This window comes from Callospermophilus lateralis, chromosome X (assembly GCF_048772815.1).
Source record: "Callospermophilus lateralis isolate mCalLat2 chromosome X, mCalLat2.hap1, whole genome shotgun sequence".
Lineage (NCBI taxonomy): Eukaryota > Metazoa > Chordata > Mammalia > Rodentia > Sciuridae > Callospermophilus > Callospermophilus lateralis.
Genome location: NC_135325.1, coordinates 91,077,089 through 91,102,126, shown reverse-complemented (window position 1 = coordinate 91,102,126; position 25,038 = coordinate 91,077,089). Strand labels below are relative to the sequence as shown.

Below are 25,038 nucleotides of genomic sequence, written 5' to 3'. Positions count from 1 at the left end.
GACATTTTTGATTGTCATAACTAAAGGCTGCTACTAGCATCTACTAGATAGAGGTCAGAAATACTGCTCAACATCCTATAGAACATAGAATAACCGCCCAGACACAACAAAGAATTTTCCTGCCCAAATGTCAATAGTGTCAAGATTGAAAAACCCTATATTAAATGGAATAAGTCAAACAAAATATTACATACAGTATGATTTCGTTTAAACAAAAACCTAGAAAAGGCAAAACTATAATGATACAAACAGGTATATAGTTATTTGGGATCAGGGATCCGGAAAGGGGACATAAAGAAGCTTTTTATGGTGATGGAACAATTTTCTGGTATTGATTTTGGTGGTGTTTACATGATTGCATACAATTCCAAAAGTATTCTAGTTGCACAGTTCAAATTGATTTTGAAAATAGTGCATGCATATTAATTATACTTTAAGTTTAAAATATCACAGTGGGGAAGAAAAGCATTGAAGGAAAGGTAAGGAAATTCCAAAGATGATGCTAATCTCACCTATGTGATTGAGGAGAGCAAAAACTAAACTTAATTCCAGGTCACTGAGCTATTATTTAGTAGAACATAATACCAGTGTGTTTTGGTACATTGAGAAGAAAGGGTTAAATCAAGTGTCTTACTGAGTTCTTCAAGGAATGTTGAAAAACAAAAATGCTTTATGGTCTTTTAGCTCTTTTAATTTTTCAAAGAATATTCCCATTAATGGAAAATATACTTCAAGATTATTCCACTAAGAATATGTGAGAAATTATTCACCATGCCTGGCAGAGTATTATACATTGTACTTCTATGAATTTTTATAACCTTTACTGTTGAGTTTTCTCAACACATGAATAAAAGTTTTCCTGGAGCTCCTGACATCAACTCATTCCTTTGAAATTCTGGAAACACTGACTCTGTCTTCATAACAGAATCCTACATTTGCTCCATGGCCACAAAAGGAATACCAATTACACTTCCTTAACAAATGCTGCTTTGACTGTGAGAAGTAAAGAAAGGAGAATACGGTTGATGAAATTTGATCAACACAATGTGAGAGTTACTTGTTCCTTCTGGGGTTAAATCAGAACTTCTCTTTCATTTTGAGTCTTGTTGAGACAGTTATGTAAGGAATAGCCCCTTACCCTGCTATTCTGAAAAGTTATTTTTCCCATTTGTCTCATTAAACCCTTGGAAAAAAATCATCTTGGAAGTAATAAAAATCATTATATTCAGCTCTGTGTAGAAGGTTTCTTATGAAGGCAGAGAAATAGAAAGCCAGGTTGCCCTCTAGAGTCCCCGGAGGTTTCAGAATTCTATGTGAATTCTGGCAACCCTACTACAGCTATAAAAACAAGAGGGAAAACACGAAGATACAGAAAGCTCTTTTCCAGTGTTTCAAACTCTGAAAAGTGAACGTTTTTAATGCTGATTTACAAATGTATTACATTTACTACATTTATCCAAGAGAATTATTTTCAATGCTAACAACCTCACATTGCATATATCTTAGATGCCTTGGATAACCTTGTAGGCCTCATTCTATAGCTAAAATTCTAAGAGTTTTTGATTTGAAGCTTTCAAATAATGACCTGCGATGATACCACAGCTAGGAAGACAGGAGGTAGGCCAAGATGGCTAGTCTAATGATATATTGCCCATGTTTGGAAATGGAATCATAGTCATATTTTAGCATTTTTTTTTAGTCAGACTAAACTAATAAAATAATTAGTTGCTTACACCAAATAAGAAAATACTATTTATGTCTAGGCTTTTATGTTGAGTTTTTGAGTTTTTTGTTGAGTTTTTTCATCAATTGCCCAGGATCTTTCCAGTAAGAACTTACCTAGCAGCAGGGGGTAGAAAAATTTAGACTTGGTTGAGTTACCCCATTTTCCCCACTCTCTCCACCTTCTCTACCTTTTTGTGTCTGCTTGACACACAGGAGTTTGGTTGCAAGAAGCAGAAAAAGCATTTTATAGCTAGGTAAGGAAGCAGGCTTGCCTTGTATGGCAGAAAAAGAACATTTAGGGAACTCAAAGTTTAGGATTACTCAAACCTGGAATATTTTCAGAGTGGGATGCAGCTCAATGATAAAGCACTTCTTAGCATGCAGAAGGCTCTGCATTCATCCCTAACACCAAAACGAGAGAGAAACGAGAGAGAAGAAAGTTGGAATATTTTCAAAATACTACCCAGTAACTAGATTGTATAATAGTTATACATATATAGATTGTATATGAATATATATTATGCATCAAATCGATCAAATTGTCTGGTTATCCTTTAAAAATGTTTTTTTAAAAAAAGAAATACAGGGGAAATATAGGACTTGCCAATATTATCACATATAATGTCATCACTGAGCAATAAATATTCAGAAGTGTTCAATTATTTTTTAATTATACTGTTTTGATTCTTTAAGTAGCTTCAACTACTTCAACTTTACAACAACCAGGGTGAACACAGCTCTGTACCATTCTGCTTTCATGTAATCTCATGCATTTTATATTCTATTCATGTAAAAGGAAAAAAAGAATCTTGGAGAATCAAGCAATATTTTAGCTGCCTATTTGTTTTGTTTGTCATCTATGCCCCCCCACTTATATGTTGTCCTTTAAATAACCATTCCTTGGGAATACCAAGAAACCATGAAATTCTGTGTTGCTCTGTCACCTTGCAATAGCCTAAACCCAAGCATGAGAAACTCCTTCATTCTCACTCATTCATTCGTGAGCTCTCTCTCTCCTTTTTATCTTTTCCCTCAGAATTCTCATTATTTTCTAGATCTTCTTCCCATTGTTAGGGTCGGGCAAACGTCAGAGGAAGAGACCACCAAGAGACTTGTCTCATGCAAAAGCAAGGGGTTTATTGGGGGGAAAAACCAGCATGCTGGGGCTCAGAGTTCTCCTGAGAGAAACTGGGCCCCTAATACAGCTTAAGCAGAGTTTTTATGCAGTACTTAAACAGGGAAGTTCATATGGCAGTTAGGGTTTGAGGGTGGGATTGTTACAAAATAACCATTACAGAATAATCATGCGTTTTGTCAGGGGGTGTTGGGTCAGGGTACATATTGACATAAGTAACTGTTTTTAACATAAGTTTCGGGTTCCAGGAAAACAGAACTTAAACTTACAGAAAAGCAAAACTTAAAACTTAACAGGAGAGCAAAACTTAAATTTAACCTTTACACCATAGGTCCTTGCTCTCAACCACATTGTATTTACAGAATACACAGAGCTAATCTTAGTATGTACTCAGATGAGGAGAGGACAGGCAACCTAATGTACTTTAATGCTATTTAAGAACCAGCTCCTCTTTCTACCCAGGTTCATCCCTTCCTTATCAGAATGATCTAAGCCACAGTCTTCTTTAGAAACTTACTCCAATCTATCCCATTCATTCTCAAACCTGCCCCCCCCCAAAAAAAGTAAGAAAGAAAATTCAGCATTCTCAAGATATTTCTGTAAGCGTAAGCACATATTTATTGGTACAAAAAAGCAAAGGTCATCTTCAGAGGTGACTATGGCACCATGAGAGATCTCAGTTCTGTCTCATTAATCTATAGATGGAGGGAGCACATTCTCTTCCTGCATAACCGTACCATCTAATCTACACATCAAAATGAGATTGCTGCATACAAGCACCCATATAATATTTTTCAAGGGAGAAACTGATCTCCTTACTTGCAAAGGGGAAAAAAAAGGCACTCAATGAAAGGACAACTCAGCTACTTGGAAAGAATGCTGTAAAGGCAAAATTCAAAAACAAGAAGAAAAAGCTCATTTGGAAATGATGTCCAATAATGAGTTGGATAGCTGCCAATTTTCATCTGTGCTCACACCAGATTTGAAAGATTCAAACATGAGATACAAAAAGCAATTTAACATCTATAACATGAATACCACTTGGGAACCTGGGGATTCTTTTTTAATGAATAATTATTGCAGTCAATTCTTGTTTGTGCCACTTATTTTGGCACCTAATCATATATATTCCACATTGCTTTTAAACTGTGTGGTTTGTTCATTTTTGTGTGCTAATACATTTATGTTATATGAATGAGACTTTGTCCTTATATAGTCCATAGATTACTGGTGAAGGTTTTTTCAATAAGAAATTATCGAGCTGACCTGAATTGAATTAGGCGGAATGATAACATGGATAATCCCCAATTCATCCCTTATTTGGCATTTTGATGTGTGTTTTATTTCCATTTCAATAGAGATCTGAGATATTAGGACATTGCAGAATTTTAGATAATGAAGTCACCCTGGGAAGAGGTGATTTTGAAGAAAATGGAAAACAACCTGGTATATACTCATGCTGAGGACTAAAGCAAGGCACCAAGCCCAGACTTAGGGGCTTTTGACAATTACAGGCTGAATGACTCACATCTTCCCCAGGGAATGGAAGAATGACTCACAAGCCTGTTTAAAAAGACCTCTCCTGACCACTAAGCATAGATGTCTGAGATTCAGGGGGCTCAGGGTTTAGAGAGTAGCACACATACCCTAAAAGTTTCCTCCTCTCTATCTCCTCCTGAGCAGCATATTGAATTAGAAAGGGAAAAAAAGGTAAAACAAATTATGATAATGTTGACAAAGGAGCTGAAAAAAGAAAAAGAAAACTCATCATGGCTTTGTTCCCTGTACCAATCTCTGAGGAGAGAATTTAAAGATTTGTTCCTGATAAGCCTTAATGGAACAGAGTGAGAGAGTTAACTCTTTCACTGATTCCACAGGCATCCATCACTTACCACATACAGACAAGCAAATCCTCCCTTAAAACACTGCTAGATTAATCTTCTAAAGGCATTGTTTTCAGCATGTCACTCCCCTACAATGACATCCATTTGCTTGCAGGATCAAGTCAAAACTAATCAACCTGACATTCCACGTCTTCCATCAACTGGCCCCACTCTACCTATCCCTCCTAAACTCCTACTAATCCCCAACATGATCACTGGCCCTGATTCTGTCAAATTGGCCTCCTTAGAGTCACATACCACATTCCTGTTTTCATACCTTCACCCCCTCCTCTTCCCTACATCTAAAATATTTTTTCCTCCCTTTCTACCATTCAAAATCCAAAATATTATTCTTTAAATTCAGGGCTCAAGACTCATCTTCTCCTTAAAGGCTGCCCTGTCTAACCTCATTCCTCAGTAACCATTCCCTTTCTTGAAATGCCTACAGCACAAAAGACTTTTGTCCATACCAAAAGACTTCCAAATATACATTAATGTCCTCAAATGTATAATTTGCTTTTATAATTAAATTCTGAGGAAAGGACAAAGGATCATTTTGTCATCTACATTTAAATTTCAATAAAAATAAATAAGCACACGTATCTTAATATTGTTAGTGAATAAATAGAAACCTATGTTGGTTTGAAGACAATCTGGAGTTAATTTGATGTGGAAATGCAAACACATCAGAACTTTCTCTTCTCTGTATTGTTACACAGCCATTTTAAATACCCAAGCACTTTATTTTTTATACCCAAGCACTGAATTTTTCTACATTGAATTTATTTTCACTTTATTTTTTTAACCCATTCTGTCTCATCATCCTACATATAGGACACCATGAAAATCTACACAATTTCAAAAGTCACCTATAAAATTGCTCAGCTAAAGTTTTTGTAAGTGTCCAATATATAGGAAGATGTGACAGATTGGGTTAAAAAAGAAATTGTTTTTCATACTCTATTTTTAAAGATATATATATATATATTAGTTTTGTGTGAAGGCCTGAACAACCAACAAGCCTTAAATGTTCCAACTGAGGTACTGCAATTCAACTTTTACATGCATCTGTAGCTCAGTAACCTGGATTGATGAAAGGGGAAGATCTATCCCACCAGGAGGCCTCAAGGAAAAGTGTCTGTTCTTAGAATTGAGTTTCACAGTCAGAGTCACTTTCTCTCCCACTTGGATATAACTCTCTGTGGAGCCTGGAGGATGATTTCATGACTCAAAACAGATGGATTTTTTTCCCTTTATATATTATTCTTTACTTTTACAGGTAAAGATCAGCTACTTTAGTTCCCTTTTTAAGCAAGTATTTTCTAAACCACACTACTTCTTTTTATCGCTTCTGAGTATATGGAGTTCCAATCCAGAGGACTGATTATTTTATATTCTTAAAAACTACATTCAGAGCTGGGGTTGTGGCTCAGTGGTAGAGTGCTTGCCTTGCATGTGCGAGGCACTGGTTTTGATCCTCAGCACCACATAAAAATAAGTAAATAAAATAAAGGTATTGTGTCCAACTACAACTAAAAAAAAAGGTGAAAAAAAGCTACATTTATTTTTTGTTCCTTTTAGACAGAGTACTGTAGGAAGAATTAAAATCTGAAATGGCAGTGAATTGGCATGACAGACAGAGACCATGATGGTATGATTTTTTTTTTAAAGGCAGAAAAACATTCTAGAAACTCCTTAGTTTAAATCTAATTCACTTGCCTGTTACAAAAGTTTTATTATCTAGTTCCTCTCTGGGTATCACCATGTATAATTTAAATGTCCCTGAGAGGAATAACAAATCAGTCATGTATATTGTAGGTTAGCTTGGTTTATCAAATTTCCTCCTTAACTGATAACTAGCTACCCATTATAGGAATGAAATCTGTGATGGCTCTGGAAATCTTAGAATCAGCTCTGATTAGCTATATTACCCTTATCTTCCATACCTCCCAATACATTCACATTATTTGTGATCATACAAACAAATCATTCATATTTTAAAAATCATGTGATTCTGTGTCTTTATCTATGATGTTTCCTCCTCTATACATTACATTGGATGCCATCATATCTTTTTTCATGGCCCTACTCCTGTACCGCAGTACTCAGGATGACTTCTCTTCATGTTTTGCCTGGCAGCAGGCCTCTTCATCTTCTAGCTCTTAGTTCAAGTACTACCTCCTCTATGGAGTATTTTCTGAGTTATCCAGATTGCAATAGACATTTTTTTCTTTATACTTCCACATTGTACCTTGAATTCCACCTTAGTATTGATCCTATTATATTAAATTTTGTTCATTATGTACCTGTCCCTTAAGACCATGAGTTCCCCAGTGGCATATCCAGCTTTGTTTCCCAGCATACTCATTTCTCCAAATATTCAATATTTTCTGAATAGAAGAACCACAAATAAGCCTAAATAGAAAGTTAAATAAGATCTCGATTCAATTCTGTAAGAATCATGTAGTTACTCCATCTACCTACATAACCATAAGCTTTATCAGGGTAAAAGGCAGAGCAGTAACTGTGCGAGTAAACACCATTTTTTTTTTAAGTTTGTGCTTTATTACACTGAAAGTGAGTTCCTAAATACACTTGCCCTGTTTGACTTTTGAAGTCACTCCAGGTCATTCTTTACCTGAATTTTCAGAGCTAAATAAAACAGCTAGATGCAGAGCACTGATTGTGAGATCAAACTCATCCATTTATTTGCAGAACAAATATTTATCAAACACCATCTAAAAGACTACCACAGTGAGCAAAAGAGACATAGTCACTGCCCATATGAAACTTACTATCTAGTGCAGTGAAAAATAAATTGGACATAGAGAAAAAAATTTAGCTAGCAATAAATACATAAGAAAAAACTCAGCAGGATTAGACAATAAAAAGTAATGAGGAGAAATGTGGGTATTGGAAATATAAAGGCTTCTTTGAAAATATGATATGGGAAAATATAAAGGCAGAGAGTAAATAATGTCACTATCAGGGGGAAGAGAGGCAGGGTCAGCAAATTGAAACTCTCAGAGTGGCTAGAATGGAGTAGGGCATTGGGAGTCTGGGAAAATATAAAGGCAGAGAATTAGCAGGAGTCCAGATCACATAAAATCTTGTAGGTCATAATAAGGTCTTTGGACTTTATTCTAGGTATAATAAAATGTCATTTGAGAGCATTAAGCAGAAAATTTACATAATTTGATTTATATATTTTTATCCACTGCCTCTGTCAGCTTGGTCTACCATAACAAAATACCACAGAATATTTTAAACAATGGGAATTTATTTCTCACAGTTCTGGAGACTGGAAGTAAAAGATCAAGGTGCCAACAGGGTCAATATTAGGTGAGAGCTCTCTTCTTGGGTTGCAAACAACCACCTTCTTGCTGTGTTCACACAGGTGGACAGAAAGACAGAGACTAACCTCTCCACTGTCTTCTCTTGTAAGGGTACTAATCCCATTTAAAGGATTCCATCCTTATGACCTCATCAACCCCAATTACCTCCCAAAGCCCTCATTTCTAAATTCTATTACATTAGAAGGAGTATCTAGAAATCTTTAAATTGAATTTTATGAATTTTCAAGATGTGGGCAAGACAATTCAATCCATAATAGAAAACAATTTGGATATTATGTAGAGAATACACTATCAGGAGACAGGAATAGAATCAGGAGAACTAGAAAGAAATCTACTATAATAATCCAGGTGAAATATGATAGTAGCTTAAACAATGGTAGTAATGTTGGTAGTGATAATAGGTATTGCTATTTTAGGCACATTCTAAATGAAGAGCCCACAGGAATTTCTAATACACTGTGTGTTATGAGAGAAAATACTGAAGAATAATTCCAAGGATACTGTACTGATCAACTGGTCGAAAGTTGTTCCATTTGCAACAATTGGAAACACTGGGAAAAGAGCAGTATGGATAGGACAATGTTGAACAGATTAGATATGAACTGTCAAGTAGGTAGTAGTATATATCAGTCCGGAGATCATGGAATAGATCTATGACTGAGCTACGAATTTGGAAACCAATGGAGTATGGATGATCTTTATGGCCAAGTGGAGATATTGCCTATGGAACAAATGTAGATAAAGCAGAAAATAGGCCTAAGGACAAATCCTGTTTCACTCCAACATGTAGAGGCAGGGTAAAAGAAGGAGTATCTAGAAAGCAAGACCACTAAGGAATAGCCCATGAGGCAACAGGAAAAAACAAACAACCAGACACAGAAAGACAAATACTACATGACCTTATTCATATGTGGAACATGAACAAGCTGAATCAATAGAAGTAAAGAGTAAGAGTGGTTACAGAATCTGGGGAGGGGGAGCGGGAAAAAAGATAGGAGGAGATTGGTCAAGGAGTACAAAGTTACAGTTAGAATAAGAATTAGTGGTCTATTGTACAGTATGGAGACTACAGTTAAAAACATTTTATTGACTATCACAAAACCACTAGAAGAGAGGATTTTGAATGTACTCAACACAAACAAATGATAAATGTATGAGGTTATGGATGTGCTCAGTGCTGTAATATAATCTTACCCATTGCATATATGTATGTATCGAAACATCACACTGTACCCCGTGAATATTTCAGTTCTTGTGTGCCAAGTGAAAACAAAACAAAACAAAAAACCTCCATCTGAAAATCAAAACAAAACCCAGAAACATAGGATAGTGTAGTATTACTGGAAACCAAGTGAACAAAATATGTCAAATTGGTAAGAGTGGCCATACACCAATGCTGCTGAGAGGTCAAATAAGTGGCAATTGAAAATTGACCATTGGAGTTAAAAATATAAGCTTCATTCCCTTTTCTGGTAACAGTTCTCAGAATGTGAATAAACTTGATGAGCAGTAGCAAACTTCAGGAAAAAAGTTAAGTAGAAATGTGTTAAAACAGTAGGTAAGATAGAAAAGAGAATTTTATTCTGACAATAGTTTATGGAACATTAAACATTAACAGTGCAAGGTTGTCTCAAAAGCCTTCTCTGGAGATCTATAAAACATGATGGGTAATGATTTAGAGCTGCTAGGGGAGGAATTATTCAAAGGTAATCCTGCCGGGAGGTGTAGGCTAGATTGTCGACAGATCATTTTCAGCTTTCAGGAAACTTTACTATCCTTTGTGCAAACCAATGGTTTTCACAGAGCTGCCAATTAACACTGTAGTTCACATTTATAGAGCTCTTTGTGCTTGGAAATGTTCATGAGGTGTACCTCACATTAAAAAAAATAAGGAGGTTCAATCTTAGAAGGAAATGAAAGACTGGGCAGTGGTGTGCAGAGAAAGAAGAGAACTAATGAAAATACTGGGGATTCTATTCCTGGTAATTGCTCATAATGAGATGCTGCCAAGTGTGGAGTGACTTCTTTTGACTCCTAAATGTATTTGCAATTTTTTGGCTCAGGGGATGATAATAGAGTTGACAAAATTTCTTAATAAAAAGGAAAAAGAAAATCTGTTTTTTTTTTTTTTATTAAATGATAGTCAAATCGTTTGTTTGGGTCAGTGTAACACAGTTGAGGTTAGACATAAAACCTGATTCCTTTGCTTATTTAAAAAGCATGAAAGAAACTTAACGGCCATAAGGTCATATAAGACATTTATAGTTAGAAGTCTTCTTACTGGGAGACAAAGCACTAGATGAACTACTCAAAAACAACATGCTTAAGTAAATGCTCATTATTTTCTAAAAAGGTGAGTGGTATTTTTGCTGGCAAAAATGGATTCCTTTAATTGCAAATTTTCTGTGTAGATCATATTTTCCACCCCAGCATGAATTTTATTAAAAAAATTGTGGTCAAATTTGTCTGTTTTCATAAACAAACTAAAACCCTATTAAGAAGTTTTACTTATTGTAAGACATCTAGGTTTTATGTGTCTCTCCCATGAAATTTTAGCTTCTGGCTAGATGATTCACCAAGTAATAAATTTTAATGACTAAGAAAGACATGGGTGAAAAAGAAAGTTAAACATTATGACACACCTATTACAATGGCTAAGATCCAAAAAACTGACAGCACCAAATGCTAGCAAGGGCGTGGAGTAACAGGGACTCACTCATTACTGGTGGGAATGGAAAAATGGTACAGCCATTTTTTTTTTTTTAGTTTCTTACAAACTATAAAACTACATTTATAGTTTTATCATATGATCCTGCAATTTTTGTTTCTTGTATTTACCCAGATGAATTGAAAATGTGCCCACACAAAAACCTGCATGCAAGAATGTTTACAGCAGTTTTATTCCTAATTGTTAAAATGGGAAAGCACCAAGATGTTACTTCAACAGATGAGTGGACCAGGCACAATGGCTTACACCTATAATTTTAGAAACTTAAGATTCTGAGGCAGGACGATCATAAGTTCGAAGCCAGCCTCAGCAACTTAGGGAGGTCCAGAGCAACTCAGCAAGAACGTATTTCAAAATTTAAAAAAAAGTAAAAGAGATGGGGGTGTAGCTCAGCAGTAAAGCACCCCTGGGTTCAATTCCCTGTATCCATCAATCAATCAACAGATAAACAGTGGTACATCCATACAATGAGACATGAAATGTTAAAAAAAAACTGAACTATCAAGTTATGAAAACTTGATATGATGGAATATTAAATGTATAAATCTAACTGAAGGAAGTCAATCCCAAAAGGCTTCATAGTGCATAATTCTTGCTATGTGACATTCTGGAAAGAGTACAGCTATGGAAACAGTAAAAAGACCAGAGGCTAAGAAAGAAGGGGATGAATAGATAAAACATTGGATTTTTAGGGCACTAATGGTGACACTATTTTATATGATAATTTAATGGTAGATGAATGTCATTGTAGATTTTTCAAATATCATATAATCTGCAACATAAAGAGGGAACCCTAATGTAAATCCTGGAATTTAGTTAACATTAATGCATTAATATTAGCTCACCAATTGTAATATATATATATATATATATATATATATATATATATATATATATATATGTATGTATTAATGAAAGACATTAATAACAGAAGAAACTTTTAGAGGGAAGAGAGTGGGTATATGAAGTGTTTTCCACACGATTTTTCTGTAAAGTTAAAATTCTTCTAAAATTTGTTTATTAATTTTAAAAAACTCACAAATTTTTGAAAGTTACTCAGAAAAAAAATAGAAAACCTGAATATCTTTATAGCAAATAAAGAGATTAAATTATTAGTTGAAAAACTTTTGCACAAAGAAAATTCCTGATTCAGTGGCTTCATTAGTGAATTCTACCTAATACTTAAAGAATAATTGACATCAATCCTTCACAAACTCTTCCAAAAATAGAACACTTTATACCTCAGTGTGTGAGGTCTTAATATCAAAACTAAACAAAAATCTTGCTAAGAAAATAAATTACTGACCAATACCTCTTATGAATATAGATACAACAATCCTCAACAAAATTACAGCAAATTAAATCCAGCAACATATAAATATTGAATTAATTTCAAATTCCAGTTTTCATTGTTGCCATATGGGAAAGGAATTGAGTATTAAATATTAATGCTGTATTCTACAACTTTGCTGTAATTCATAATTAGTTCCCAGAGCTTTTTGCTAATTCCTTAGGATTTTCTACATGAAGTAACATGTAATCTGCAAAAAAAAAAAAAAAGAAAAAGAAAAAAAGAAAAAACAAAATTCTGCTTCTGCTTAATCTTTTCTTTTTCAATTTGTATACCTTTTACAAATTGCATTCATGAGGACTTAAAAAACAGTGTGAAATATTTGCCTTGTTCCTGATCTTCACAGAAAATTAGTTTCTGACCATTAAAAATGATGTAGGTTGTAGATTTTATGTAGATGTTCTTCATCAATTTGAGAAAGTTCCTCTCTACTCCTAGTTTGCTGAGAGTTTTTATCATGAATGGATGGTGGATTTTGTCAGATGCTTTTTTACATTCTTTGATATGATAATATGACTTTTCTTCTTTAGTCAATGTGATGGATTGCATTAATTAATTTTCAAATGTTGAACCATCCTTCCATACCTGGAATAAATCTTACTTGGTTATAATGTATAATTCTTTTCATACATCATTTGATCTTATGTACTATTATTTTGTTGAGGAATTTTTACATTCATGAAAGATGTTGGTGTATAGTATTTCTTTCTTATTATATTTTTGGCTTTGGTATAAAGGCAGAGCTGGCCCCCTAGAATGAGTTAGGAAGTATTCCCTCTGATTCTATCATTTGGAAGAAAGACAGAAAAATCTGCTTTATTTTTAGTATTTTATAAAAAAATGTATTTACTTCATCTTTTTTAGGAAACTTATTTTTACAATTTTTTAAAGTGGAAGCTTAGATTATTGGTTTCAAGTCTTGCTTGTTTTCTAATGTATGCATCCAATGCTACAAGTATTCCACTAAATATGGCTTTCACTGTATCACAGAAATCTGACAAATAGAACCAGGTATGGTGGCACACACCTATAATCACAGCCACTTGGAAGGCTGAAATAGGAGAATGGCAAGTTCAAGGTCAGTCTGGGCAATTTAACAAGGCCCTATCTCAAAGTAGAAACAAAAAGGGGCTGAAGATTTAGCTCATTGGTAGAACACTTGCTTAACATTCGTGAAGCCCTGGGTAAAATCCTCAGTGTCACAAAAAAGAAAAGAAACCGAGACCCATAACATTTGAAAAATTGTATTTTCATTTATATTTAGCTCAAAATACTTTCTTGTATGCCGAGGACTGAACCCAGGGCCTCAGGCATGCCAGGCAAGCACTCTGTCATATTTTTTAAATTTTTCTCAGGACTTCTTACTTGACACATGTGTTGTATAGGAGTATATTGTTTAATTTCCAGGTTTGAGATTTTCCAGCTATCTTTCTCATTAATTTTTTGTTTAATTATTTTGTCATCTGATACTTTATATGATTTCAATTCTTTTAAGAAATATTGTGTTTATGGCTCAAAATGTGGTTTATCTTGGTGAATACTCTGTGTGAGCTCAAGAAGAACATGAATTCTGCTGTTGTTGGTTGAAGAATTCTATGCATGTGAATGAGACTCCAGTTGCTTGATGGTGTTAGTCAGTTCAACTATGCCCTTACCTGATTATTTTGCTCCCTGGATCTGTCAATTGTTAGTAGAGGAATGTTGAAGTCTTCAACTACAATAATGGATTCATCTATTTCTCTTTGAAGTTGTAACAGTTTTTCCTCACATGTGATAATATATTGTTGTAGGCATGTATGCCTTCTGGATTGGTATAACTTCATGGAGAACTAAACACATTTTATTATCCCCCTCTTTTATCCCTCATACCTGGCTGAAATTTGAACTAATATTGAATACATTAAAATATTCATATTAATTAAGTAGCTGCTATATATGTATACATATATATAAGGCTGTAGTTGTAGCTGTAGATGGTCATAATACCTTTCTTTTATTTATTTATTTTATGTGGTGCTGAGGATCAAACCTAGAGCCTCACATGGTCTAGGCAAGTGCTCTACCACTGAGCCAAAACCCCAGCCCCTGTAGTTTTCTTTTTATTATATTAACATGGTTTATTTGTCTCCATCCCTTTACTTTCTATCTGATTCTTTATGTTTAAGTGGGGTTACTTATAAACAACACACAAAGTCAGCCCTCTATATCTGTTGAGTTCTACATCCATGGGTTTAACCAATCAAGGATTGAAAAAAGTTTTACAAAATTGCATCCAAGTGGAATATGTACTTTTTTTCTTGTCATTTCCTAAATTGTATAACAAGTACTTGCATATCATTTACATTGTATTAGGTATTACAAGTAATCTAGAGATTATTTAAAGCATATGGGAGAATGTATGTAGGTTATATGCAAACATCACACCATTTTCCACAAGGGATCTAAATATCTAGTATCCATAGCGGGAGGGTTATTCTAGAACAAATCTTCCATGGATATCAAGGGATGACCAAAGTGGGCTCTTGTTTTATATCTACTCAGATAGAATCGGTCTTTTATTTGTGTATTTAGACAATTAAATTTTTATTGCTACAGATGGATTAATAGCACCATATTTGTTATTGTTTCTACTTGTTGTCCTTCTTCATTGTTTCTTTTATTTTTAACTTCTACCCTTTTCCAAGTTCTGTGGTTTTATTGAGCATTAGTATATGCTTCCTTATTTTTTTCTCCACTCAACATATCAATTATTTGTAATGGTAAGTTTTATATGTGTATTTGAGTGCCCCATAGGATTTCCAGATTAAGCATTATTTCTGGGTATGTTAGGAGGATGTTTCCAGATGACATTAGATTTAAAATTAGAGGACTCAGTAAATTTTAGATTTCTCTACCCGATTTGAGTGATCATCATCCAATCTATTGAAGGTCTAAATAAAACAAAAAGTCAGAGTAAGGAGGAATTTGCTCCCTTTGCTTCCTGTCTGTTACAGGAGCTCAAACAATGATCTTCTGTTCTTAGACTGATATTTAAACTATAAGTTCCCCCAGTTCTCTGTCCTTTGGATATGGACTGTGTTTAGCTGAGAACTGTTATGTCTACTATTTGCAGTAGCTATATGTCAAAGGTTGAAATTTCTTCTATTGTCTTATTTTTGTCTTCCCTGGTGTGTTTGGATTTCTAGAGAGACTTATTATAAATACTGTTGGAAATGTTCAATTATTTTCATTATATTCCCTTGTTATTAACAAAAGTTCTATTGATGTGATGATATAATATAGAGAAAGGCAAAGAATTCTATATTCCTGTGGCTAGATCTGAGTTTTTTAGTGAACCTGTGCTCCTGAGCTTGGCCTTCACAAGTTCTTTTCAGTGTTTCCCCTCTTAGATGAAACAGGAGGCTAGAGGAACCTGGAATTGGTATTTCCCTTCCTCCAGGTTAGTTAGGCTCTGGTAATAGTGTAGTATCTTAAACTCTCAAAATAGTTTCCCTTGAATATTAAGAAGAACAGGAAGCTGGGTCTGATAGTACACACCTGTGATCCCAGTGACTTAGTCTAAATATGAGTTTGTCAGTTTTGTAAATTTTTCAAAGGATCAGCTTTTTGTTTTCTCAATTGACTCTGTTATTTTTCTATGCACTATTTCATTAACTTCTGATATAATCTTATAAGTTTAGTTTAGTCTCATGTTTACAGTGTTTTAGATGGAAGATAGAATTATTGATTTGAAATTTGTGTTAACTTTTTGGCAAAGCATTTAAAATACCCAACAGGAACAATTTCGATAAGGAAATTTATTTGGAGTTCACAGTTTCAGAAGTTCAGTCATTGTCAGTATGACTTCATTGCTCTGGGCCTGAGGTCAGGCAGGACATCATGGCAGAAGGGCATAGCAGAGGAAAGCTGCTCAGCCCAAGATAGCCAGGAAACAGAGAGAGAAAGAGAGGAGCCAGGAACAAAATATAATCCCCAAGGGCACACCCCCGCAATGACTCACCTCCTCACCACACCCCACCTGCCTACAGTTACCATTCAGTAATCCACTCAAATTATTAACCCATCAAATGGATTAGTCTACAGAATAGGTTATAACTCTCATAATCTGATCATTTTACCACTGAGAATTCCTATATTGCCACATGATAACTTTTGGGGAAACATTTCATATCCAAACTATAATAGAATTCTTGCTTTATAATGTGGGTATACGTATAGAGTCATAAATTTCATGTTAGCAGGGTACATCCCATAAGTTTTAATATGTGTGTCTTTATATTCACTTCCCTACAAAGGATTTTCTAATTACCTTTGTGATTTTCTTCTTTGACCCAATGATCGCTTAGTCATATGTTATTTCTTATTTATTCATAATGTTTATCCATTGTGATAAACACATATGCATTGCATTATTTAAATCCCTTTAATCTCTTGATGCTTATTTTAAGACATGCATGTGCTCTCTCCTAGATATATTCCACAGGCACTGCAGAAGAATGTGTATTCTGCTCTTCAGAGTATTCCATATATGCTGAATAGAAATGGGTGATTTAAAGCATTGTTCATACACTTTATTTCCTTCTTTATCTTTTGCTTAACTATGCTATCCACTGTGGAAAATAAAGTACTGTATGTAGTTCACAGCTATTATTAGTAACTTATCTACTTCTTCTTGAATTCTGTCAGTATTTACTTCGTGTATTTTTTTTTAATTTCTTACTAGGGGTTGAACTCAGGGCTACTTAACCACTGAGCAGCACCACCAGCCAATTTTATTTTTTAATTTTTGAAAAATATTTATTTTTTTAGGTGTAAATGGATACAATACCTTTATTTCACTTATTTGTTTTTATGTAGTGCTGAGGTTCCAACCCAGGGCCTCCCACGTGCTAGGGGAGCACCCTACTGCTGAGCCACAACCCCAGCCCCACCCCACCCCAGATTTTATTTTTTATTTTGAGACAAGTTGATAAGGTGCTTAGGGCCTCGCTAAATTTCTGAGACTGGCTTTGAACTCGAGATCCTCCTGTCTCAGCCTCTCAAGCCACTGGGATTATAGGCATGCACTACCAGGCCCAGCTCTTTCATGTAGTTTTAAACTCTTTTATAAGATGAAAATGTGTGCTTTAGTTTGCTAGTGTTGCCATAATAAAATCCCACAAACAGGGCATCATAAATAATAGAAATGTATAATCTCATAATTCTGGAGACTGGAGCAAGCTCTAGATAAAAGCAGGGCAGTTTTCTCCTGAGGCCTATTTGACTTGCAGACAGCTGTATTCTCACTGTGTCCTCACATGGCTCTTTTTCTATGTGAACACCCATTATTGGTATGTCTCCTCTTCTGATAAGAACACCAATCACATTTTGAATTAGCCTTTTCCCATATCTCGTGTTACATGTCCTCTTGAGACACTTGGCATGTTCTATTTTTCTAGGAATCTTTTCTAGAAAATATGTCAGGTACCACTATATTTTTGCATAAATTTCTCCTCCTCCTCCTCCTCCTCCTCCTCCTCCTCCTCCTTCTTCTCCTTCTCAGGGATTGAACTCAGGGCCACTCGACCACTGAGCCACATCCCCAGCCCTACTTTGTATTTTATTTATAGGCAGGGTCTCACTGAGTTGCTTAGCATCTCACTTTTGCTGAGGTTGGCTTTGAATTTGCAGTCCTCCTGCCTCAGTCTCACCAGCCACTGGAATTACAGGCTTGTGCCACTGTGCTCAGTGATTTGCCAAGTTTATCTTTCTTCCTAAAAATCTAACTCTTGGCTCTCAATCCTGGTCTTTCCTTTGCATTAGTTTAATTATTTTTTTCCTCCTATTTTTCTTTGATTTCTATCAGTGGGAATTATCTTGACCTAAACATGAGTTTCCTCAAAAATGGGTCTGAGTTTGGTTCTAGCCAGCACTTGGAAGAACCACTACTCCAAGGAACATGGAGGAGAGGAGACAAAATGACTGCACTTTGGATAACTTCAAACTTAGTGGTAAGGGAAATGGCTAATAACACACATTCGGGGGTATTCCCTAATCCAAAGAGAAAAAACAGGCAGCTACCATACTGAGTTGACCTTTACCTATGATTGGGAGATGAAGGACATGGAGTATTTAAAGATCAGGTTGACAGTGATATCCAAGAGAATTGAGAGCTATGCATGGAGCTAATTAATAAGTGACAGTTAAAAGTTCAACTCAGGAATTTGTTTAATGTCTATAGTAGGATTTCTAAGTATGGTATCTCTTCTACTAATCAGAATTTACATTTCTAGCAAGCTTTCTGAATAATTATGATAAAAGGTAAACTTTAAGAACTACTGATCCACTATCCTGGAAATATGTGTGTGGTGATTATCTATACTTGGACAAGTTCTTGCAGCTGCCTTTCTTTAAGCTGCTACTAGAAATTACACAGACCAATGAGAGATCAGATGATACACATTTGGAAGAACAAAAGGGACCCTCATGACTAAAATTGGTAGTTTCTTCTGCTTTGTAGTCTCAACAGTTTATATAAAATCATCAATCAATCCATCAACAAGTACTTACTTAATGCTTTTGACATATTTGCTAACAGTGGATAATGGAGTTTATGATTTGTTGTCTCAAATCTCTTTTATAATTAAAGAAAAATATCACCAAAACAGTGAAGTTTTTTCCTGCAATGTGACAGGATGATGGAAGGGAATTAGAGACTATCTACTACAACCATTGAATCTTTTTTTTTTAATTGTTATGTTTAGTTATACATGACAGAAGAACGTATTTTGACATATCATACATACATGTAGTATAACTTCCCATTCTTGTGCCAACCATTGAATCTTAACAACATAGAACTGAGTAAAGCCTAGAGAAGTGAACATTAATTTATTTTAAGTCCCAACACTATGGATTGACAGAGCCAGTGACTAGATTACCAGTCTCCTTCCTGACAGTGAGGTGACTTTTATTACAAGTGCCAGGACTTAGTAAATATTCTAGCAGTCTAAGTCAGTGAAAATGTCAAACTTGCTGATTTCGATGCATTTACATTTACATATAGTGATGCTGGCATGGGGGTGTGGCTTCCAAAATTCACAGCAATATATATTTTTCAAACCCTTCACAAAAAAGCTCAAGACAGAAAATGCTATAGCAAACTTTTTGTTGTCTAATTGTATAATAGTATGTGCTCTCTAGGCATAAAATTTATTTACCACACCATCAAAAATTGATTGCCAGATTATCTTGCAAGCTAAAGAAAAACAAACCATTAAGTTTAGTAGATCAGTATATTCTCTGGGTAATATTTATTCTCTTCATTTGACAATCGGCTGGTCACATTGCTCTCATCTCCATAGCATGTGCATTGAATTTTCTTATATAGGAAAAGGCCAATTCAATGTTCAATTAACCCAACTGCTGCACATCTGTTGCTGGGCTCAATAAATGTGGCAGTTTGCCGGTAATTACTCTTCTGATAATAATCAAAAACTTCCTCTTTTTATTGTGACAGTCCTTTACATCCCCCATTCAAACTACATTAATGTCTTTGTTTGTGATCCAGAGATTCCAAAATATCTCCAATTATTTCTGAACTTTTGAAAGTAGCAATAAGTCTGTCATCTACATTCAGTAATTTAGAAGTTTACAGATGTGATTTCAATATATCCCACTAAACCTCAAAATAAGAACCTAGACTAGCTAATAAAGGTCTGATGATGTTATTCTACCCCAGATATGATTATTGACCTGCTATGAATACCTCAGAAAATTGAACTACAGTCTTGTAGCTGAGATTTCCAATGTATAATATGTGCAGGAAGTCTGGGTTTTCCATTCTATTTTACATATATTTTAGAACATAGTTCATGGCTATAAATTTTTCTGGGGAACCAACTCTGTCATGGTAATAGCATGCCCTTAAAATTTGAGATACATAAATCTACCAATATGGCTCTGTTTCTCTTAACAAATACTAAATATTATCATGGCATTTATGTAGCACTTTATATAATTCAAACAGGTTTCAAAATACAAGGCTCTTATTGAGTATCTGCTCTGTGCCAGACACTGTGCTAGGTACTAGAACTATAAAGAAGTTTAAAAACCTAGACCTTTGCTTTAAGGGTCTTTGAGGCAGCCCAGTAAATGAAATGTCCCTTTCCTGCTCAAGTTCTAAACCAGTTGAAATGTAGGACATAATAGTAGTCTAGATAGATACCAAAATACAAACTTCATTGCTCATAAAACCAACATTAAAAATATGATACATCTAAGAACATGTAGATTTATTTAAATGAACTCCAGAATTATATTCTTAACTACTTAGCAGAATTAGGCCTGAAAAATTGTGTCACATGCTCCCTGCAGGCAGCTAATCCCAAGGAGGCAGAAGAAAAAAAAAGCACTGCACTAGGCATGCTTAATTTCTCCACCTAAAGTCACCAGTCAAATAATGCACTCTAGCCCTTTCCTTATTTAGAATAAGTAAGGAACAGACCAAGGCAAGAAGTGATGCCCTTCTACCTGAAAAAAAAAAAAAAAAACACATCAAAAGTGGAAAGGAAATCTGAACACGGTGGTACACAGCTGTAATTCCAACAACTTGGGAGACTGAGGCAGGAGGATTGCAAGTTTGAGGCCAGCCTCAACAGTGTAGTGAGATCCTGTCACAAAATAAAAAATAAAAATAGCTGGGGGTGTAGCTCAGTTGTAAAGTATCCCAGAGTTCAATTCCCAGCACAAAAAAGGCGGGGGGTGGGGGAGAGAAGCATTTCCCCTACTCCAACCCTGGTTCTCCAGGACCTCATCTCATTGATGTTCATAGCAATCTTGAGAGGTAAATAGGAAATTGTTATTTTACCTATTTAAAAGAAGTTGAAATCTAGAAATAGCACAAACATGCTGAAACCAAGGCAGAATAATATTGTAATTCTATATGGTATGAAATTGGACATTCTAATCAATGAATTGGATTATAAATTTGTCTATAGAATGCCACATTTTTTTTTTCTGCAAGTGAAACAGGCTTTGATTCTAAATGGTTTTGTAACTAAGGTTGTGACAAGAGCATCTATCATCTTGTGTATAGTTGGGATTATCTGCACATTCACATCTTTTACCTCTTTAAAGAGTTAGAAATAAAAGTTTTCTTAAGAAAAAAAGCAAAAGCAGATAAGCTTTAAAAAATCGAATGTACCGTCAAGGTGAGGTAAACAGATAAGAGAGAGAAAATAAAACTGGGCAGATATCCAATGCTCAATATGAGAAAGAAAGCTTAATTTGGTCAATTGGCGCTCAATTTCTATAATGCTGATTACAGTCATGAACACACTGAGACTTTTATACATTTTTGTTTCTCCATTAAGTTTATATCAGTACAACATATATAAAGTGCTATATGAATGTTTGTGCAAGGAAGTTATTTCTCTTTTTTTCATATGGGAAAAGAGACTTATTTAGATCATGTGATATCTCTTTTCACATAAGCATTAGCATGTGGTAGCATCAAAATTTGAACCCAAAACATCTGACTCCAAAGCCCATACTCTTAGTTCATTTTACTGGTCTGTTAGCTAAGAGCATAAATTGAGTTACTTGTTGGGTGCAACACATTCCAACAGGAGAAAATAAAATACATCTAAGACAGCTACTTTATTTTTTAGCATGTAATACATTTCAGTACACAAGACACAATATTAAAAAGGCTTAAGAATGTTTATGGAACATAAGTGAATACAAACGAACATATTAACGAATACACAAGTCTGAGATAAACTGGAATGAAAAATGATCAGAAGGGGAGAGAGTTAAGCTGACAAGCAGTCTAACAAGTCTGAGCTGTTTAAAGATGGGATAAGCTGCCTTTGGAGGCAGTAATTTTCCATCATGGAAGGGACTTTCCACATGGGCTGAATGAGCAAACACCTGATATATCAAATTGGATGATTTAAAATGACATCTAACATCCCTCCAACCTGAAGTTTCTATGATTTAGTCAGTTGATTTTTGAATAGCCAGTAACGTGCCAAATACTGGGGTAAGCGGCTTTCATAAAGGGGAATACCCTCATGGATCCCACAGAATGGTGGGGGAAGGTAAGATAAACTTGGAAAGATATAATAGGTTAGCAAGTGCTCATATGGCATGGGGGCAAAGAAGATTTGCACCTAACAGGACCTGGGAAGGGGAAGTTTAAAAAGGAGACTGAAAGTTTTCCTAAAGGTGATACCTAAACTAATTCTTTTTTTTTTCCTAAACTAATTCTTAAAGGAAAAACAAAATTGCCTGGTTTTCCTTTATCAATTGCAATGTGAGACAATATTACAAAGTAAAACAATAAATATTTCATAATGTCTATGAAAGTTGCTGATACTAAGATGAAATTGTTCTTATCTGACCCAGACAAAATAATGATGGAGAGGAACCCATGAGATAGAGACTCTCTAAAGGCCTACAGGAAACTCATTCTCAGGTGGGGATATAGCTCAGTTGGTAGAGTGCTTGCCTCACATGCACAAGGCCCTGGGTTCAATCCCCAGCACCACAATAAAATAAAAATAAAAAAGTCTTCTTTAAAAAAAAAAAAAAAAAGAAAGAAACTCCTTCTCTTTCTACATGCACCCATGCTTTTTTTTAACCTTTGTTTTTTATTTTTATTTATTTTTATGTGGTGCTGAGGATCAAACCCAGTGCTTCACACATGCCAGAATTAACATTAAAATTTCCAAAATCAATGTACATATTCAATAAAATTCCCATCAAAATAACACTTATATTTAGGAAAGCAAGGAGTGTGCATTCATGGAAGAATTTGAAAAGAAACAACAGAGTGAAGAGACAAACAGCAGAATGGGGGAAAATCTTTGCCAGCTACTCCTCTGACAGAGGACCAATATTCAAAATATACAAAAAACTCAAAATTTAAAAAAAAAAACATATAACCCAATCAATACACAAGCAAATGAACTGAACAGGCACTTCTCAACAGAAGTACAAACAACAACGATTATATGAAAAAACGTTCAACATTGTTAGCCATCAGAGAATTGCAAATCAAAACTACAGTGTCATTCCATCTCACTTCAGTTAGAATGGCAACCATAAAGAATACAAATAACAATAAATGGTAGTGAGGCTGTGAAGGAAAAGGAACAATTATAGACTATTGGTTGGAATGCAAATTAGTACAGCCACTATGGAAGTCATTATGAAGTTTCCTCAAAAACTAAAAATAAATCTACTGTATGATTAAGCTACACCTGCCCTTTGGTATTTATTCAGAAAAATTAATGTCAGCATATTTTAAGGATACATGCATACCCATGTTTATTGCAGCACAATTCCCAAGAGTCAAGTTATGGAGCCAGCCAAGGTGCTCATCAGCAGATGAATGGATAAAGAAAATGTGTATATATTCACAACGGAGTTTCACTCAGTCATAAAGAAGAATAAAATTATGTTTTCAGGAAAATAGGGGACTATAATTTTGAGCAACATAAGTTAGACTCAGAGAGAAAAGTATCATATGTTTTCTCTCATTCATGGAAGTTAGAAGGGAAAGCAACACAAACAAGAGACTCCACGAAATTAAAATAGAAATCAATAGGATAGAGGAGAGGAGGGAGGAGGGAAAAACAGGAACTGTATTATGGAGTGAAATTGATCGAATTATGTTTTATGTATGCAATAATATGCCACAATGAAACCCACTGTTCTATATGCTTAATATGCACTAATTTTAAAAAGTTGGTTGTGTTTGTTGCCAAACCTGTATATTCCAGTTTACTTATGTTGTAATTATGTAACCTAGTTAAATTTGTCAACAGGTAAACTACAGATGGAAAAAGTCATACTTCTATTCAGATTAACTTGAATGTCTTATTAAGAATTAATGAAGTGCTGGTGTTATGGCTCAGTGGTAGAGTGCTCACCTAGCACATGTGAGGCCCTGGGTTCGATCCTCAGCACCACATAAAAGTAAGTAAAATAAAGGTATAAAAAAACAATATGAAGACAGACTGAAGTGGCTGACACTTGTCATACCAGCTACTTGGGAGGCTGAGGCAGGAGAATCACCAAGTTTGAGGCCACCCTGGGCAACTTAATGAGTCCCCATCTCAAAAAATTAAGAGGACTGGGGATGTAGCTCAGTGGTAGACAACCCCTGGGTTCCATCCCCAGTATCACAATAAATACATAGAATTAATGAAAGTAAGTTTCTAAAAGTTGTATGCTATAGAATTAGGCATAGGATAGAGAATAATCAGATATTGTATGATCTCACTTTTATGTGGAATCTAAATTAAAGTCGAACTCCCCAGCATCTCTGGAGGCTGACACAGAAGGATCACATGTTCAAAGCTAGCCTCAGCAACTTAGCAAGATCTTGAGCAACTCAGCAAGATCTCGTGTTTAAATAAAATATAAAAAAGGGCTAGGGATGTGGGTCAGTGGTTAAGTGCCCCTGGGTTCAACCCTTGGTACAGAAGAAGGAGGAGGAAGAGGAGGAGGAGGAGGAAGAGGAGGAGGAGGAAGAAGAAGAGGAGGAGGAAGAGAAGGAGAAGAAGAGGAAGAGGAAGAAATAAGTTGAGCTCATAAAGGCAGAGAGTGGAATAGTGGTTGCCACTGGGTAGGAGGTTGGAGGGAATGAAGAGATGAAGGTCAAAGGATATAAACTTTCAGTTATAAGATAAACAAGTTCTGGGGATCTAACATAGGGCATGTTGATAGATGTGTTAATTAAGGTGATTGTGGCAATCATTACATGACATGCCTATATATCAAATCACCCATTATATACCTTGAATATATTCAATCTTTATTTCATAGTTAAATATTTTAAAAGAAAAAAGATATCAGATGAAAACCATCTA

The 25,038-nt window shown here is 35.1% G+C and overlaps 1 non-coding gene across 1 annotated transcript; it reads left to right on the top strand.

Moving 5' to 3' along the window:
• Window positions 1-22,637: 22,637 nt before the first annotated feature.
• Window positions 22,638-22,711, top strand: Trnav-cac (transfer RNA valine (anticodon CAC)). Its single transcript has one exon. It is a non-coding gene; the product is annotated as a tRNA-Val (tRNA).
• The last annotated feature ends 2,327 nt before the right edge of the window (window positions 22,712-25,038 follow it).